This window comes from Asparagus officinalis, chromosome 4, assembly GCF_001876935.1.
Source record: "Asparagus officinalis chromosome 4, Aspof.V1, whole genome shotgun sequence".
Taxonomy (NCBI): Eukaryota; Viridiplantae; Streptophyta; class Magnoliopsida; order Asparagales; family Asparagaceae; genus Asparagus; species Asparagus officinalis.
In genome coordinates, this window is record NC_033797.1 from 114,852,970 (window position 1) to 114,858,929 (window position 5,960).

Genomic DNA, 5,960 nt, shown 5'->3' on the forward strand with positions numbered 1-5,960 from the left:
TCGGCCACCGAGCCACCCATGGGTGGCTCGGCCTTGGCCGAGCCACCTATGGGTGGCTCGGCCACCGAGCCACCCATGGGTGGCTCGGCTTTGGCCGAGCCACCTATGGGTGGCTCGGCTTAAGCCGAGCCCCCTTAGGTGTGGGTTTTCCGAGTTTTTGAGTTGTGTTCGTTTTCAGGTTTTGTCCGTGATTCGGTTGATTGAGACTCTGATTGGTTGATCTGATTTGGCAGTAAGTCGGATTCCTGATTTGGCAGTAAATCCACTTCTGAGTTCGAGTCCGAAACCGATCTTGATTCGATCGTGATTCGTCCGAGTATGCCCTTGGTTGGATGACTCGTTGACTCTTCGAACACTTGGCTTGATCCCGCACGCGAATGGACGTATTCCGTTGCTTGCGTGCGATTAGTCAATCTCGTTGCCTCGTTGGTTTGTCGGTTTGTGCCGAGCTGAGCTAAGGGACCTATAAGCAATTTTATATGCCTACAGATACCCCCTCCAAAGTATTTCAGTCTCGTTCTTTTATAGAAGAGTCTGGAATACCCACCTTCAGTCGGTGTAATGAGACCTTGGAATGATTTCCGTTCTTGATTCCTTCAATTCTCCTAGGCTATTCGGTGCTTTGTCGAATGTCTGTAAGAGTTCCGGTGCTGCATTTATTGTCTGACCGTTTGTCGGAATTTTGAACTTTGAAGTTGATTCCTGATTTTTGATCTTTAGCTCACCATCGATTGTTGGCGTCGGGTCTTTATCTGCAACGCGTTGTCCGGCGTCGTATTGTTGAGTTATCCTTAAGAAAAACATTCTCCAGGAACTTCTCAAAAAATTAGGGAACAGTTTATACTCATATACCTTATTGGAGTATTTAAGAAGCAGTTTAACCTCATGCACTGTTGGAGGATTGAGGAGCAGTTTATACTCATATACTCTTCGGAGTGTTAGTTCTTTCATTGCAACGCATTGATAGGCGTTGACCTAGGGTTACGTGTTGTCCGGCGTTGATCTTAGGGTTTTGAACGTCGCACGTTGAATTTTTGCTCGCAACGCGTTGACTGGCGTTGACCTAGGGTTACGCGTTGACCGGCGTTGACCCTAGGGTTTCAAACGTCATACGTTGAACTTTTGCTCGCAACGCGTTGACTGGCGTTGACCTAGGGTTACACGTTGACCGGCGTTAACCCTAGGGTTTTGAACGCCGTTGGATGGTGTATCAGACGTTGACTTAGGATTTTTGGCAAATCCTCAGCCTTTAACGGATTTGATTAGCCTTTACCGACTACCGTTTGAGTCGGGCTAGCATGCGGATTATTTAAGCCCGTTCTGCATGTGACGTTATGCTAAAAGAGTTAACCCTTTTAGTGCTACGATATTGAATACGTAGACTTAGTCTTTTTTCACGGGAATAGACTACCCGGCGACGCGTGTTAGGCGTTGACTTTAGGATTTTTGGCTAACCCCCAGCCTTTAACGGATTTGATTAGCCTTTACCGACTACCGTTTGAGTCGGGCTAGCATGCGGATTGTTCAAGTCCGTTCCGCATGTGACGTTAAGCTAAAAGAGTTAACCCTTTTAGTGCTACGATATTGAATACGTAGACTTCGTCTTTCTCACAGGAATAGACTACCCGGCGGCGCGTGTTAGGCGTTGACTTTGGGGTTTTTGGCTAACCCCCAGCCTTCAACGGGTTTGATTAGCCTTTACCGACTACCGTTTGAGTCGGGCTAGCATGCGGATTGTCTAAATCCGTTCCGCATGTAACGTTGTGCTAAGAGAGTGAATTCTCTGAGACTTTGTGCTATGATGTTGAATACATAGGCTTCGCCATTGTTACGGGAATAGGCTACCCGGCAACGTGTATTAGACGTTGACTTATCCCTACTTAGGCTTCGGGATGAGATACCCCAGAATCGAACTCTGGTGTCTTTTTCAATCGGTAAAAGACTAAACCGGCGACGCGTGTTAGGCGTCGGCATATCCTTTCTTAGGATTCAGGATGAAATTCCCCATGCGTGTAAGGCATGGATTTCGGTGTTATTAATAACAACCTGCCACAATGTTGAATATGCGGACGGGTATTCTTTTTAACGGTTAAGAACTAACCGGCAGCGCGGGTTAAGCGCAGACTTATCCTTGCTTAGGTTTCAGGATAGAATACCCCAGAATCAAACTCTGGTGTCTTTTTGTACGGAAAAAGACTAAACCGGCAGCGCGTGTTAGGCGCAGACTTATCCCTGCTTAGGATTCGGGATAAACTTCCTAGACTGGAATTCTAGTGTCTTCTTCAATCGGTGAAAGACTAAACCGGCAACGCGTGTTAGGCGTTGACTTATCCCTACTTAGGATTCGGGATAAAATTCCCTGTACCTGTGAGGCACAGATTTTGGGATTTGAAAAAGGTGGTGTCTTCTCTTGGGGCAAAGACGAACCCGAAATGGGAGAGGAAGAATTTTATATTCTATCTCCCGACAATGAAGAAGAAGAATTTTATATTCTATCTTCAACTGGAAAGGAGACTCGAGGTGGGATCTCCACCCCCAGAATCCGGAAAGGTGAAACTGAGAGTGGGATCTCCACTCCGAGAATCGAAAAGATTCGGATAACCTAACTGTAGGAAGGTTTGATCGCTTGATTTGTGGACCTCTCGTTCATTGGGGGAATCGAGAGGGGATTTTGACTGTGGTCCTAACTGTAAGAAGGTTTGACCAATCGGGAATTTTATGTCCAGACTCTAACAGAGAGAGTGTTGAGTGCACAGTGACACGGTGAGAATTTGAACGGGAGTTCTTATTCATTACATTGCTGTGGTTTTGGGAATTTCCCGTTACATAAATCCTCCACCCCCAGTTTCCTCTGCGGAACTGGTTCGGACATTATTATCAGTTACCTAACCGGGTTATCCTTAAGAATATTAGCTTAATATTCTCCAGAAACTTCCCGTCAACAGTAGGGAAACAGTTTAGACTCATATACCTATTGGAGTATCAGGGAGTAGTTTAACCTCTTATACCGGTCGGAGGATTAAGAAGCAGTTTATACTCATATACTCTTCGGAGTTTTTGCCGTTCTCAATTGGCTTACCTTAGCGTTATGACGCCGGCTTCAACCAAGGTCTGAATGCTATTCTTGAGAGTAAAGCAATCCTTGGTGGGATGAACGACCCTCCTGTGGTATGCACAGTACTTTGGGTCCGTAGTGTTGTCAGCTTCCTCCTGATTTGTGATAGGTGGTAGCTTGATCTTGTTACCTTCAAGGAGGGATTCGAAGATGGCTGGAACGTCTTCGTCCTTGAAAGAGTACTCTTTTTGGAGTCTCGGACCCGAAGTCTTTTGCTGCCTTCGAGATTGCTGTTGTGACGCTTGATTAGCACCACCAGCAGCTGCAGGTACCTTGCCCTTATTACGAGAGGCGAAGTTTGAGTTCAGCAGATTATCCGTCGGTTGGTTCCTCTCGGCCTTTTTTCCTTCTAAGGAATCGCTCAGCCTGCTCCCCTCGAACCTTTAGATCCTTCCAAGTGTCAGACGGTGCTGTCCCCATTGCTTCCAATACGTCTAAGGACAGATTATTATGGCAGGTCTGGAGAATGAATTCCTCGGTGATAAGGTCCCGGCAATTCATCGCTTTATTCCGGAACCTTTTGACGAAGGTGTCGACTAACTCCCCGTCCTTTTGTTTCTCGTCGAGCAACGATCCGATAGAGATCTCGGTGTCATCGTCGAAGAAATTAGCGAGGAACTTCGTCTCCATGTCGTCCCAGCTATTTACACTTCCTGGCTTGAGGCGGCGATACCAATCGAAGGCGGCTCCGCGAAGAGTGCCGACGAATGACCGCACTATCAGAGGCTCATTGCCGGAAATAATACCCAGGTGCGATTTGAAATAAATCAAATGCTGAGTGGGGGAACCCTTCCCATCAAACGGCGTAAAGTTAATCAGACTGAACTTCGCCGGATAGGGGATTGATTCTCATTCTCGTGGGTATGGACAAGGAATGCCCGTCTTCTTCACCTCTTGAGCGAAGATCAATGTGTTTATTTTGCTCTCGAGGTTTTTGATCTTCAAGTCTTTACTTTTATCTTCGTTGGCATCCTCGTTACCACCCCCTGCATTGACGGGAGGGTTATTGGCATTGTGAGCTTCATCCCTATCCGTGTGCTCCTCTTCCTGAACAACCTGGTTACGGCGGCTTGGTTCATCTCGCTGGTTCGTCAGTGCCTGAATTTGTTGCTCATGCATCTCTCTCATAGTCTGCATGGCCATCTGCATCTCGAACCTAAAGCTTTCCTGTTGTTTGGCTATGGCATCTTCGAGCATCTTGGCCACTTGTTCCGCGCTTATCATCAGTGACTCACGGGGTTCCCCCTCACTGGACACTGTATTATCTGATGCGACTGCGGAGCAGGTATCCGACTCTTCACCTTTCGAAGGTACTCTTGTCCGAACCCTACCATAAGTTCCTCGTGCGATTGCTCCAGACTGCAGACGGGTTAGTGTTAGCCCTTATGTTTTGATGATGTTCTTACAACCACCATTATCGGTACTAATGGCTTATTGAATTGAGTGTAAATGTAGTAAAATCATTTATCAAGCATCGTTAGTGCCATTAACGGCAGGATGGATGGATATATATATGCTATACAACGAAGATTTAATCAAAGGAGGAGGAGGCCAAGAGATTGAAGACAACGTTATTTCAAGAACAAAAGTATTCATATAAAAGCTCAATGCTATTCAGCATATCCACAAACGCTCCAATATGGCGATCGTAAGTATTAGGGAGTAATTTCGCGACATTCGTGGTTGTTTGGCTCTCTATAAGTGCGATACGACAAGCTGCGTTAAAGAAGAGAAGGCGTTAAGGTGTGTCATCTACAGAGTTGCAAAGATATATGATCTTCACACCACATGCATACGTTTATCAAATGTGCCTGAACTAACCTCATGTAAATCATGAACTACATGATATAAATTATGCAAAGTTATATAATTTCAGTTTCCATGATCTTAATCTATTATATCATAGAAAAAATATTAATCGAAATGAACATAATTAAAAAATCTTACGAAATCCAAAGAATATGCGTTGGAATATAAAGTGAATTTTATATCTTGAAATTACTAATGGTACCTATTAATATGGGCACTTATTGTAAGCGTTTTTCACATAAACCACTTTATATTTTCATATAAGGGTATCAGAAATACGAACTCAACTTCCTTGCATAACCCACTTTCTGTTTTCCAATATCATAGAGAATATATAGAGAATTTGATATATAAGTTTATTTGACATTATCTAACATACTTCTCATTACAATAATCTATATGCAGCATACATATATAATCCCACAGATGATCAAATGGATTATTTTGCAAAAATTCAAGTTGGTTCAAAAATCTGATTTTCTTGGAAAATATCAGGAAATCGGATCGATCCGGCACCCGATCGGACGAATCCTTATTGACCTTCCTAGTATCTTCCAGATTGTCGATATCAGTCGACCGATAACGTCGACCGAATTTTCAATTTCTAACTCGATCGACCGTGATAACCAGATCGACCGCGAGGCATCTGCTTGTTTACCAAATTCTTTAGCTGGCCCGCGTCGACCAAATTTCGTCGGCTCGGTCGACCGGACGGTATTTCATCGGTCGAACCGATATTATGTCTTCGGATCAACCGATTTGAGTAGCCGCGATTTCTTAAACGGTCGTATTACAGCCTTGACTCAGTGCTATCACTTATTACTGTGATTGGAAACAGTCTGGGTCACAACCTGCAAAAGTAGATATCTTCCTTATATATAAGGTAAGATTGGGTTTTGTTTTATTGAATTATAAAATCTTTTATAAAAACCCCCAAAGCCTTGCTTCATCATTCCCTAAAGCCCATAACGTTTTGAAAGAGAACCAGAGACATATGTTCTTCCTGAGTAATTAATTTTATAAATTCAACATTGTA